The sequence below is a fragment of the Mandrillus leucophaeus genome, unplaced genomic scaffold, assembly GCF_000951045.1.
Source record: "Mandrillus leucophaeus isolate KB7577 unplaced genomic scaffold, Mleu.le_1.0 Scaffold313, whole genome shotgun sequence".
Classification (NCBI taxonomy): Eukaryota; Metazoa; Chordata; class Mammalia; order Primates; family Cercopithecidae; genus Mandrillus; species Mandrillus leucophaeus.
In genome coordinates this window covers 1969975-1983422 of record NW_012103288.1, presented here as the reverse complement: position 1 = coordinate 1983422, position 13448 = coordinate 1969975, and the positions used below count along the sequence as shown (strand labels likewise).

At 48.8% G+C, this 13448-nt stretch overlaps 1 protein-coding gene across 2 annotated transcripts in view; it reads left to right on the top strand.

The window, feature by feature from the left end:
• SLC48A1 (solute carrier family 48 (heme transporter), member 1) overlaps positions 1 to 13448 on the top strand; it is a 24146-nt gene that overhangs the window by 1147 nt on the left and 9551 nt on the right. The window contains exons 2-3 of one of the 2 annotated variants that reach the window (XM_011987673.1): positions 552 to 739; positions 12464 to 12613. The gene's annotated coding sequence lies outside the window, so the exon portion shown is untranslated. Of the gene's footprint in view, positions 1 to 551; positions 740 to 12463; positions 12614 to 12863; positions 12875 to 13448 lie in introns of those variants that run through there. The other variant, XM_011987674.1, reaches the window with a different exon arrangement.

The following is a 13448-nucleotide window of genomic DNA, read 5'->3' as shown; positions in this document are numbered from 1 at the left end:
ACTGTGCAACTGACCCAGCGCAGGCCTCTTCGCCCCACTCCTGAGAGGGTGGAGAGACAGTGGCCGGAGACAGCGACTCGTGCGGTAATTGCTCAGGACGATCATGAGGGTTTGGAAGGAGGCGAACGCCCCGCCACCAGCTTTTTAGGACTTTTTTTTTGCCTCTTCTCTTCCCTTTTCCCTTTGCTGTTGAGCCAGCCCAGACTGGGAAGAAGTATCTCTAAAAAGCCTATACCCCCAACTTTGGGATGTTCTCCCATCATCCTCCACCATGATTATCTTCTTGAAGTTGGGGGAGGACTGGGAAGAAGTAGCTCTAAAAAGCCCAGACCCCCAATTTTGGAATGCCAAACCCCCATCCTCCACCAATGATTATTTTCTTGAAAGTGGGGATAGGAATTTTAATTGTGATTAAAATTTCATTTTTAATGTATATGTGTATAAAAAATGTTTCCCAGAAGCTTACTAAAATGCAGGCTCCATCCCCAGCAATTCATATTCAATCCTATTGGCATGAAATGGAAAATCTGTATTTTGAACAAACACCCCAGGTCATCCTCTGTGTCCACACGTTAAGAAACGTGCTGGTAGAGTTTTAAATGCCTCTCTGGGGAAGGAGGGAAGCCTGAGAATGAATCTGACCTCAGACCCAAATTCATTCAACCAAGTTCTGGTAATTTGGAAGAAGGAAGAGCAACTTGGAAACTGGTAGGAAAGGATGACAAGTTGGGAGTCACAGGTATGCATGAGGAAGAGTTAGGGGGATGGAGTCATGAGTTTTGGGTTGTTGGGGCCAGTGCCCTGGCCTAGAAGTTCTTGCAGGAAGGCTTCCTGAGACTGGCAGTAGGGTCACAAAGGGGTTCCCTATTTCCTATTCTTGCTGCCCTTACTCTGAGCAGGTGGAAAAGATGCTGGGGAGTGAGGCAGGACACTTGTATACCTGTAGACATTTCAGTAGAGCCACAAAAGCTAATCATGTGCGGGCGGTGCTTTCCGTGTGTTTAATCCCTGCCACAATCCTGTGAAGTAGGTACTGCTGTTATCCTCACATTACAGATGGGGAAACTGAGGCTCAGGGATATTAAGTAAATTGCCAAAGTCACACAGCTAGTAAATGGTGGAGCTCGGGCATGAATCCAGGTTGTCTGTCTCCACGTACTCCCCATGGTGTACTGTGTATACTCTGTATGTATTCTATTTTCTCTTCTAATGTAGACTAGACTGCCTAGGAGAGTCTACTCAAAAAAGGGAAATTGAGGCCGGGCACAGTGGCTCACGCCTGTGATCCCAACACCTTGGGAGGCTGAGGGGGGTTGGATCACGAGGTCAGGAGTTCAAGACCAGCCTGACCAACATGGTGAAACCCTGTCTCTACTAAAATTACAAAAATTAGCCAGGCATGGTGGTGCACGCCTGTAATCCCAGCTACTCAGGAGGCTGAGGCGGGAGAATTGCTTGAACCCGGGAGGCGAAGGTTGCAGTGAGCCGAAATCACGCCACTGCACTCCAGCCTGGGCAACAGAGCGAGACTCCATCGCAAAAAAAAAAAAAGAGAAAAAAAAGGGAAAATCGAATATGTTTGTGTTGAGATGTGGGGGAACCTCAGGGAGCCAAGGATCGGAAGAAAGTCTTTCAAATCAGTGAAAATGAAAGTGTCCCAAACCCACTTCCCATCTATGTTCCCCTTCAACACTATTCTTGCCTTTCTTTTTTCCATCTCTTTTTCATTCCCCCTCTCTAGATAGACTGAGAAGAGGGCCTGGGGCGATTACCTATTGGCTCCTAGTCTGGGGAGATCACAGGGAGTGGATCTTTTATGTGTCCCATTTCTAGCTTGTCCTATCTCTAACAGGCAAGGCCCCCAGCCTGCCATCAAAGCAGATGACGGGGCAGGTTTTTGCCTTCTCAGAATCCCTGGATGGGGACCGGCCAGTAGAATTACTGCTCAGCAGATATTTGATCATGGTGAAGGCCTAGAAGGGGCAGAGGACTGGGAATGTGTCTGAGAAACGCACCCAAGCAAGATGGTGAATCATCTTGGGGACAATCATGCCATGTCCTGGTACCGCCTCCACCCTCCACTGACTGTCATTAAATGCCTGGCAGGTGTGTTAAGACAGATAAATAATAATAACAATAGTCAACATGCACCAGGCCTTGTTCTTGATACTTTATATATATCCACTGATTGAACTGTCACAACCACCCTATGAGATGAGGTTGTTATTATGGTTATCCCATTTTACAGATGAGGGACCTGAGACACAAAGAGGTTAAATGACTTGCCCAAGGTCCCACACTAGGAAGTGGCAGAGCCGTGAGTGACTCTGCCCGGGTGGTTTCTACCCTGTGTGCTTTACCACTCTGCAGTCCTGCCTCTGAAATATACTGACAGCTCCTATAAAGGGAGAAAAACATTTGCCCACACCTTAGTACAGATGATGGAAACTGATCAGCAGGACCCCTTAATACACTCTACTCGGACAATGAGCTCCTGCCAGAGCATGGACGTCCTTGAACCCTCCCCCATTCCCTTCAAGCAGGTGGCAGAGGCTCCCATGGATAGCTAAGGAGGGTGGGAGGTTGAAGGGGGCTTCTCAGACCAGCCTTTGACTCTGGGCTTGATTTTCCCCACTTTGGCCTCTTTGCTGAGCTCTACACAAGGTGAGCCCATAGTTTCCTGGATCTTCACAGGAACCTCATATTCCCTTCCTGCCCCAGGAGGCCTCTCCTCCTGCTCTGTCTCTCTCAGCTCCCTGTTCCCAAACTCCACCACTGCCTAAGCAAGGAGCCTGATACCCTACATTCCTCCTCCCACACCAAGTCAGGTTGATTCAACCAATGAAGCATCTCTTGCACCTCTCTGTTATGCCCCATCCCCACTGCAACTGTTCTAGCCCAATAATGGTCTCTTCCAGTATTTACTATGTGCAGAATACTGTTTGTCACTTTATATACATCTTTTTATCCTCAGAACAATTCCTATTTGTGAGTGAGGAAACTGAGTCACAGGGAGACGAAGTAACTTTCCCAAGGTCACACAGTTAATAAGTAATACAGCCAGACTCCGGCAGTCTAACTACAGAGTCCATATTCCTAAACACCATTGTACACTGCTACCTCCTGCCCCGATCGCTACTCTCAAACTTGCCTTGCTCAGTCCTTACTATGCAATGCCACAAGAATCTTCAAGGAATCTTGAATTCATTCAACAACATTTACTCTAAGTGCCGGGAACTTTGCTGTAAACTGGAGAGCTCAAACTGAGCAGCAGACACTGTCCCAAATCTTCAGGGCCCCAGATCCTATTGGAATTATCTTTTATCTCCCTAACACACTAATCTGATTGGCTCTCCCTCCCCAGCACAGTGTCTGGCGTGAAGTTGATGCTTAATGATTATGGGTGGAAATGAAATGAACAGGAACAGTGAGCAGTCAGCTGGTGCCTGCTATGGGCCTGTAGCCTCAGCAGGATGGAAGGGAGACGAGCTAGTTTCCCAGTTCAGTTTCAAGGTCTTTCATGCCATCTCCCTCCCCCCTTGCTGCCTTCTTGTCTCCTACTCATTTCTCCTCTATCCTGTGCTATCAACTTTGTTCACAAGGCTCAGCTGTGACATTTGAGAGTGATTGGTGGGATGGAGAGAGGGAGGCTGGAGGAAAATTTCACTAATAGGCCTCCCATGGGACTGTGGGAAATGACCAGCTTGGAGGCCAACTGGGAGATAAAGCCATAGGGGATATAAGGGCTGTGCCAGGACCTTGGCCTGTGGCTGAGCCTCCCACAACACCCCTAGGAGTCGACCTTGCCTATGGTTGGTCAACAGTGGGAAGAGATTGAGCAGAGATCTAGGTATCCTCCTCTGGACTCTACCTCCTGGCTCTGCATGGTTTAAGGCCCTCTGACTCTTGCCCAGACTCCATCCCCCAAGGGCTGTTCCAGTTCAGTTCCTCCATCTCCTCCCCTGCCCATTCCTGGGGTCAGCGGCAGGGGCAGGGAGCTGGAGCCTTGATGGGCGCCAAGCCAAACCTTCCTAGGGCTAACAGGTCACCAGTCACTCATGAGCCACTTATGACAGTGATAGGAGGGACAGGAGGGATGGGCTCCTGCCTCCTCTAGGAGGCCAATGTGGGCAAGCTGGGGCTCACAGTCAGGGCTGGGAGCTGCAGGGAAATTGCAGAGGCAAAAGCAGGAACCCCACACTCTCCCGGAGGCACATTCCTCTGGCTGGTGCTCAAGCTAGCCGTGCATGGCGGAGATGAGGAAATAGTCATCAAACAGACCTGTGGTGGTGATGCTGGGCTAGAGGGTAGGGACAGGGTGGCAGAAACCAGAAGAGCAGGTGAAGACGGGCAGGGCTGGAGATGCCCCTAGAAGGGAGGGAAGCAGCCTGACTCCCGGCAAGTTTACTGTTGTAGGAATGTACAGAAACGAGTAACTGCTTTCTCCCCCCAACTTATGCTTCTCGAGGAGAGAGAGAAAGAGAAAGAGAGAGAGAGAGAGAGAGAGAGAGTGTGTGTGTGTGTGTGTGTGTGTCTTGTTTGGGTCCTACGAGACACTGCATCTGACCTTGAGTGACCAGTGTTCTGCAATGGCTGCCCCATTCCAGTTGTGGCCACTTTCCCTAAGAGTCACTTTTCTCCTCACCCCTGTATTCTGTTCTGAGGCTGAACACCCACACCACCCACTGCATCCTACCACTCCCCTCTTTGCAACTTTCCTAGCCTTCCCAAAACCTTTGTCTTAAGTGATCCCATCTTCCAACTCATCCTGGGCTCACAGACTCTGTTCAGGACTCAAACCCTGTGCCCACTTTGTCCCTTTGTTTCAGAGTCTTGGTAGGGGCAACTGTAGGAGCCTGAAAGAGGGGTCCTAGCAGGGCCCTGGCCCCTGCTCAGGAGATGCCCAGTTCTGTCTCTCAGGCCTGGTCAGTCAGGCTGGATCCAGAGCACTGGCTGGGGGTGCGGGGAGGATGTGGGTAACAAGGAAAGCAGGCTAGGGCCAAGGTCCCCTTCCCAGCATCAGAGCAGAGCCATCCCACCCCCAAATGCCACTCTGGAAGTGCTGGGGTCAGAGAGGAAACCAAATAGGCCAAAGTTTTCCTGGCATCAGATCCACTGCCTGTTTCCTCCCTTCAGAGAGAACTTGGTAAAAAATTAGACCAGGAGCGGTGGCTCATGCTGGTAATCCCAGCACTTTGGGAGGCTGAGGCAGGCAGATCACGAGGTCGAGACCATCCTGGCCAACATGGTGAAACCCCGTTTCTACTAAAAACACAAAAATTAGCTGGGCACGGTGGTGTGTGCCTGTAGTCCAAGCTACTTGGGAGGCTAAGGCAGGAGAATCACTTGAACCCGGGTGGCGGAGGTTGCAGTGAGTCAAGATAGCACCACTGCACTCCAGTCTGGGCAACAGAGTGAGACTCTGTCTCGGGGAAAAAAAAAAAAAAAGAAAAAAAAGAAAGAAAGAAATTAGGGGAGGATACAAAGATGAGGGTCTGGAGAGAGAAACAGAAAAGTGGGATCCAGAGAGAGGAACAGAAAAGTGGGGTCCAGAGAAGGAAACAGAAGTAAGGGAAAGTCTGCAGTTCTGCCTGAGAGAGGGCACAGGTCCCCCTCAGGCCTTGCGGGGGATAGAGACGCAGCCCCACTGCTCTGCCTTCCCACCCCTCAGCCTCAGCCCCTCCTGCTGTAGCTTCTTTGCCTGCTTTGCCTCTGGTGGAAGTGGGGAGCCTGGTCCGTGAGCTCCACGTAACCACACTGCAGGGCCGGACCGAATCCTGACTTAATATCCCCAACTGCTTCAGTTCTTCCCAAGCCCAGCCTCCTGGGACCTCAGCTGAGGGTACCTGCTAGGCCCTGGGGACCAGGCAAAGTGGCAGCCTCTGACCTGTCACTGCCCCTGAGTCTGGCTCTGCACCCACCTCAGGGCCTGGTCTGTGTCAGGCTTCCCCCTGGAGGGCATCATTTCTCTGCCACATGCCTGGCATTCACCACACTGAAATCAAAGTGTTGCATAAGTATTGCATGCTGCCTCCTCCAGGAGAATGTTAGCTGCCAGAGGGTGAGAGCCGCTCTGCTGTGCTCAAAAATGCATGCCTTGTGTGGTCAGTGCCTTGTACATAGAAGGCCCTCAGGAGAGGTTTCTTGCATTAATAGTAAACAAGTTTCTCCCCCTCCTGCCATGGCTCTTTCTCACCTCCCTCTTAGCTTCCCAAGATTTGTCTGTCCTTCCTGGGGCCTGTCCACCCAGTTCTTGACCAATTGTCATTCTTCCCACTGTCCTACTCCATCTCTTGTCCAACGCTTCCTCTTCCAAGAAGTATCATGAGATGTGGCCACTCAAGTCTCTCTAGGGTGCCATTTTTGGGGCCCCTGCTCTGGACTAAGCACAGGTGAGAGCCTTATCTCTAGTCTTTTACTTCACCCAGTGCCCATGCAGCTGGACGAGAGGGGGACCCACGTGCCCTGATGAAAGCTCCATGGTGACTTTCTCATTCAGTAAAGCCAATTCTCAAACTCAAATCTAAGGGGCAAATATTGATGAACCCCTCTGCCAGGCTTTTCCCTCAGGGAAGAGCTAATTCTCTCCCCTCCTGCCCTCAAGCCTTATTATTCTCTCACTCCTCACAGTGCTGCAACCTGCCCTTCTCCAACCCCTGGCAGCTTCCAAGGAGTCAAGGAAGTCAGTCAGCCCCATTTGCCCCCAGGCCCAAGTCCCTGTGGAAGTGAACTGCAGGCTTTATCCACCCCACCCTCCCCATCCAGCAACAGCTCCCTCCGTAAAAGGGGAAAGAGAATCAGATCAGGTACCTGTGATTGGGGGTTCAGGTCAAGAGATGGAGATTGCTAGGGAACACAGGACGGGGAGGCAAGCCTGGGCCCCAGCTCCTTCACGCTGCTCTCCCCAAGCAGCTGCACCTATGGTCCCCCTCCCCTCCCCATGACCCCCCAGGCCACCTGCCTCTGATGCTTTCTTAGCTCCTGAGTTCAAAGACCTGCTGTTTCCACTCAACATCTTCTCACTTGCCATCCTGCCCTCTGCATAGACCTCTAGGCTGTCAGTGGGCAGGCAGAGGAAATGGGGTCTCAGCAAGAAACCAGACTCTGAGCAGTTTCACTCTAGCCCTGAGAAATGAGGAGAACCCCTTCTACAGGGGCAGAAGGCAGCCCTAGCCCTGGGGAGCAGCATTCTGGGTCCAAGGTGACCCTTAGATTTGAGTCCTCCCTGCAGCCTCCTAGAATGCATGGTGATAGGGCCAGCTCCTCCTTGCAGCCAGCCACCGCTGCTGCGGTCTAGGACAGCCCTTTCTGCTCTGTGGTCTACAAGCCTGACCTCAGGAGGAAGGCGAAGCTGCAGGGGCCTGGGTGGGGTAAAATGGGGAGAGGAAAGGAATTTACCTCTGTGTCAGGCACAGCCTAGGGTTGCCACAGCCAGGGTCCTCAGCTGTGAACTCCACAAGGGCTGGGGGGGTGGGTTGTGGGGCGGCAAGGGGACCACATAAGGTCTAGGGAGAATCCTGTGGAACTCAACTACCTATGTACACAAGCTACCAGCCCAACCTGCAAAGCTGTCTGTTCAGGCACAAGGTTGGGGAAGGCTGCCCCCTAGAGCCAGGATCAAAGAATTCTTTAGGACATTGAGCCCTTCTTTTCATATGTATTGAATGAATATTTATTGAGTTCCTACCTAGGCGCCTGGCGTTATACTAGCGACTGGGAATACAGAAGTGATCAAGGTAGGCGTAAAGTGAATAACTATCATAGTTGACCCTATGTTGAGGGGTCTTTTGGGACATGGAACTTTTTGTGGTAAAACTGGAAAAGTCCCCAGTGAGTCAGGACGAGTCAGTTACCCTGCCTTCCTGGAGATTATGTTCCAATAGGGACAGCAGGAGTAGGGGTGGAAAGTATAAATACAATTTTTTGTCGTGGTAAGTGCTGTGGAGGAAATAAAACAGAGCGAGGAATCCTCTGAGGAGGTAACATTTGAGCTGAGACTTGAATGAGAGATCAATCTTATAAACACTCAGAGAAGAGCTTTCCGGGCACAAAGCACAAAAAAGCTGGGACAGGAACAAGTGTGGCACGTTTGAGAAACAGAAAGAGGGCCAATGTGTCTGAAGTAAAATGAACAAGGGTGAGTAAGGCTGGTTGGAGCCAGCAAGACCCCGATCAATTTACTCTAAGTGCTGTGGAAGCTATCAGAGTGATTGAAGCAGGGGAGTACCATGTTCTGGTTGTTTGATTGATTGATTGATTGATTGATTGATTGATTGATTGAGATAGAATCTCACTCTGTGGCCCAGGCTGGAGTTCAGTGGTGCGATCTTGGCTCACTGCAATCTCCACCTTCCAGGTTCAAGTGATTCTCCTGCTTCAGCCTCCCAAGTAGCTGGTATTACAGGCACGTGCCACCACGCCTGGTTAATTTTTGTATTTTTAGTAGAGATGGGTTTTGCCATGTTGACAGGCTGACCTCAAACTCCTGACCTCAAGTTGATCCACCCACCTCAGCCTCCCAAAGTGCTGGGATTACAGCCGTGAGCCACTGCACCTGGCCATGGTTATTATTTTTAAAAGATTGGTCCAGCTGCTGAGTGGAGAGAGGATCAGAGGGGGAAGAATGAACAGAGGAGGACCAGTTAGGAGGCTGCTACAGGTAGGCAGGTGGTGATGATGGTGGCTGGATTAGGGTGGCAGAGGGAATGGAGAAGGAGGACAGGGCAAATCCAACTGTATTTTGTAATGAATTTGATGTAGGAGCAAAGGAAAGAGAAGACTCAGAGATAACACCCAGGTTTGGGTCTGAGCCACAGTAAACAAGGACATGCCCCAGGGACATCAGAGGTCTCTCTGCATTGGGATTAAGAAGAGAGGAGGAAGCCCTGGCATGTCCAATAAACTCAATCATCTGGAAGATAGCTCAGTAGGTGTATCCTTGACCTAGCATTGTGAGAGAAGATATGTCTGGAATGTGTGTTTTTGGGAGGAGTGAGAAAGGAATGTCAGCAGTCAGGATGTCTACAGATGGGGAGTTAGAAATCTGTCTTAGTATTGGTGGGACCCAGTTCAAAAGAGACTTCAGAGGGATTGATGGTTTAGATGGGTAATCTACATAGGACCTGTTTAGATGACCTTCAGTAGAATGAGGGATGATGTATTAGGATAATAAGGTTAGCTGTAACAAACAACTGAGCTATAACAAAGCCACTGACACTTCTCACTCACGTTCTGTAGTCCAGTGAGGGTCTAGGGGACAGGGGTAGCTCTCCTCCATCCATTCATTCAAGGCTAGGTTCTTTCCATTCTGTGGTATTGCTACATATGGCCTCTAAAATCATCACAGAATGGGAAGAGGGAATGCAGGTTGTATGGGAGATTTTCAAATGAGTCCAGCCTAGAAATGGCACACATTGCTTCTGCCTTCATTCCATTGTTCAGAACTTGATCCCATGGCATCTGTTTGACTGCAAGGAAGCTGGGAAGTGTAGTTCAAATTTGGGAGGTCCTGTGCCCAGAAAGAGATACACAAATGTTGGTGTGTGTTGTGGAGCGCTAGTAGTTTCTGGCGCAGGCAGGGAGAATGGCTGTGCATCTTGTAGGGGTCACAGTGGTGTCTGTCCTGGGCTGGGCTGGGAGTGTGCTCTCTGAGAATACCTTGGAAGGAAGCTGATTTGAGAGGATGTGTATGAGTGGTGCACAGCCATGTGCTTTGCGGCTCAACAATCATTCCATTCTTTCCCTTTCTCAAGGTCTTCCACTGGATAAGATCTTAATTCTCTCACACCTTATCACTGAAATAACCTTGTGAATGCTTTATCCTCTACAGTTTTCCCACATCAAATCTAACTGGATATTATAGTCTAATTAATCTTCCTAAGACTTGGCCTATGTCATGCAATCCCTGTTCAATAATAACAATAACAATTTCAACAGCAGCAGCAATAATTTGTTGAAATACTGTGTGGAGCACTTTGAATGTAGTATCTCAATATATCTCGATCTTTGTAACAAGCCCATGATGTATCATCATCATTCCCTGTGTACAGATGGAGCAACAGGAGTCCTGAGAGGTTCTTGCTGTGCTAACACAGTAGCCACTAGTCATGTGCAGCTACTTAAATTAATTAAATTTAATTTAATTGATTTAAATTAAATAAGTTAAATTTAAATAAATTTAAATTAAATACAATTAAAAACTCAGTTCTTCAATCACACTAGTCACATATCAAGTATTCCATAGCCACATGTGATTAGTGGCCACCATTGTGGAGGGTGCAGATACGGAATATTTTCTTCCAGGCAGAAAGTCGATTGGATTGGACATCTGTGAGTTAGGGGCACTTGCCCAGGGTCACAGCAAATGGTGAAGCTGGGCCTCTGACCCCACCTGAGCCTAATGCTCTGCAATAGCTCTTTATTGCCTCCACAATTTAAAAAACGTTTAAGCCTGGCCTTAGCCTTGTACAACCTGGTCTAGTACTACTTATGCATAATTATTTCTCTTTCTTTTCTTGCACAGTCTCACTTTCCAGCACAGCAAGCTTGCTCACTGCTCTTTCATGCTCCCAATATGTCCACTCATAATATTTTTGCTCTCCTCCTTCTGTCTGCTCAGCTAATGAATTCTCCCCTGACCTTTAGGTTCAGATAGCTGAAATAGCTCTTGAAGCAGTTTCTTCTCTTCCATTCTCACTGCCTCTGCCTGAACCGACTCTGAAGCCCCTCATCATCTCTTGCCATGGCAGCCTTCTGCTGCTACTAATTCCACTTCCTGACATTTATTGAGTATCTACCATGTGCTAGGCACTCTTCCAAGCACTCCTCTTCATAACACTTTGAAGTAGGTATTACTGCAGTCTCCATTTTAAAGACATGGTAATTAAAGCACTGTGGGGTGAAACTTGTCCAACTCATCTCTCTGCTTCTAGTGTTTCACAGGCAGTTCGCCTTCACTCTATTACTCTGGCCATAGTTCTAAAACACAGAATTGTAAGTTTTCTCCCCCAGCCCCAAGGGGAGAGGGACAGCCTTCTTAACAGAGCATGCAAGGTCCTTTATGTTCAGAACCTTTCTAATCTCCAAACCCGCTACTCCACCTTCAAACTTGACATTCCAGCCACAAATGACTTAGAGTTTCCCAAAGCGGCCACATTATTTCTTCCCTCCAGGCCGTCACACATGTGGTTCCTACTGCCTGGAGTACCATCCATCCTGGCCAGCTCTGAAGCCATCCATGGCAATGCACTCCGGACCACGGGGCTTGCTCCCTCCTCCACAGGACGAGCACTTACTCTCCACCAGCGGCTCCTAAAGGAGGACTGGTGCTGAGCTCACAGCCTTGACATCACTTCTCATTAAAATACACACTCCAAGATTCAAAATTTAATAGGCAGGGGTAGGGCTGGGTTTATTTTTTTATTTTTAAATAAGCTCCCAGATTATTCTAGAGTGAGGCAAATGTGCTTAACACTGGTTTACATCCCTTGTTTGGCAATTAAGCACACCCTGTCTAGATTCCTTGTGTATAATTGCTTTTGTTCTTATTTTATTCTTACCTTCATTCACTCACACTCACCTATTCAACAAACATTTATTAAGGGGTCATTATATGCCAGACACACTTTTAGGTGTTGATGTGAACAAAACTGGCACTGTCCCTGCTCATGAAGTTTATGGTCCAGAGGGGATGTGGTGGGTGGGATAATGGCCCTCAAAGATGTTCACGTCCTCATCCCAGAACCTGTGGACATGTCACCTTCCACAGCAAAGGGATTTATTTTGCTGATGTAATGAAGTTAAGGATCTTGTGATGGGGAGATTATCCTGGACTATCCCCTTAATCACAGGGGTCGTTAGAAGGGAAAAGAAGGAGGAAGTGGGAGTTAAGGCATGTGGGTAGCCTCACTCTAGAAGCTGGAAAAGGCAGCCAGGCACAGTGGGCTCACGCCTATAATCCCAGCACTTTGGGAGGCTGAGGTGGGCGGATCATCTGAGGTCAGGAGTTCGAGAGCAGTCTGGCCAACATGGTGAAACCCCATCTTTACTAAAAATACAAAAGTTAGCTGAGTGTGATGGTGGAAGCCTGCAATCCCAACTTCTCAGGAGGCTAAAGCAGGAGAATCACCTGAACCCAGGAGGCGGAGATTACAGTGAGCTGAGATCGCACCACTGCACTCTAGCCTGGGTGACAGAGCAAGACTCTGTATCAAAAAAAAAAAAAAAAAGAACCTGGAAAAGGCAACGAAACTGATTTTCCCCTGAGCCTCCAGAAGCAAGGTAGCCCTGATGTCCCTTTGATTTTAGCCCAGTGAGACCATTATTTGGACTCCTGACCTACAGAACCGTAAAATAATAAGTTTGTGTTATTTTAAGTCAGTAAATTTGTGATAATTTGTTACAGCAGCAAAAATAATAATAATAATAATAATAATGCAAGGGGTCTTGGTTATGTTTTGTGCAGGTATATGATGGGCCTCCCCATGTGGATCCTAAGTGCTCTGTCAAAGCCCTTGTTATTGTGCTGGGATTTTCTCTCCAGCTCCTGGCCGAAGCTGGGCTCACGTGGGAGCTCAGTGCACTCCTGCTACAGATCTGTCTCTTCCTTACAATAGTATGATCCCGAGGGTCAGGGTGAGGCGTTTAGGAGGATGAGGCTTGTGCTGATAAAAGGAAAGGTGAGGTCGGATGCAGTGGCTCAAGCCTGTAATTCCAGCGCTTTGGGAGGCCGAGGTGGGAAGATAGCTTGAGGCCAGGAGTTGGGGACCAGGCTGGGCAACATAACGAGACCCCATCTCTAGAAAAAATAAATAACAAAAAATATTACCAGGCGTGGTGACACACACCTGTAGTCCTGGCTCCTTGGAAGGCTGAGGTGAGAGCATTGCTTGAATCCAGGTGTTGAAGGATGCAGAGCTATGATGGCGCCACTGTGCTCCAGCTTGGGCAACAGAGTGAGACTCTGTTTTTTTTGTTGTTGTTGTTGTTGTTTTTAAAAAGTAGGGATTTGTGGGGAGCTGTACGTGAGGATAGAGTGTTTGCAGTCAGAAGGTGTTGGTCACAGGGGTTCTCAGACTTTAGTGTGTTGAGGAATCTTCTGCGATATGGTAGGGGGGAACCTGGTTGATAGAGGGACGGGCAGAAGGAATTCTATTCACAGCGTACTCTAATATTTCGTACATTTTACATATTAATTTTTAACAAGAAATTTTAATTTTAATTTTAAACGAAAATACGCCTCTTATTCAGAGGTAAATATTTTTAATCCCCGCGGCTGGCTTGTATAAAGGCATATTTCCGGTCCCTTCCAAGGTCCAACTATCCTGACACAGCGGGTCTGGGGATGGGCCCAGGAATCCGCCTTTTTAGCAGGAATCCCCCAAACGACACCGGGGCTTAGCAAAGCGGCGGTGGCGTCTGCGGTTCCGGGCGCGGGCGGCCTCCGGCCG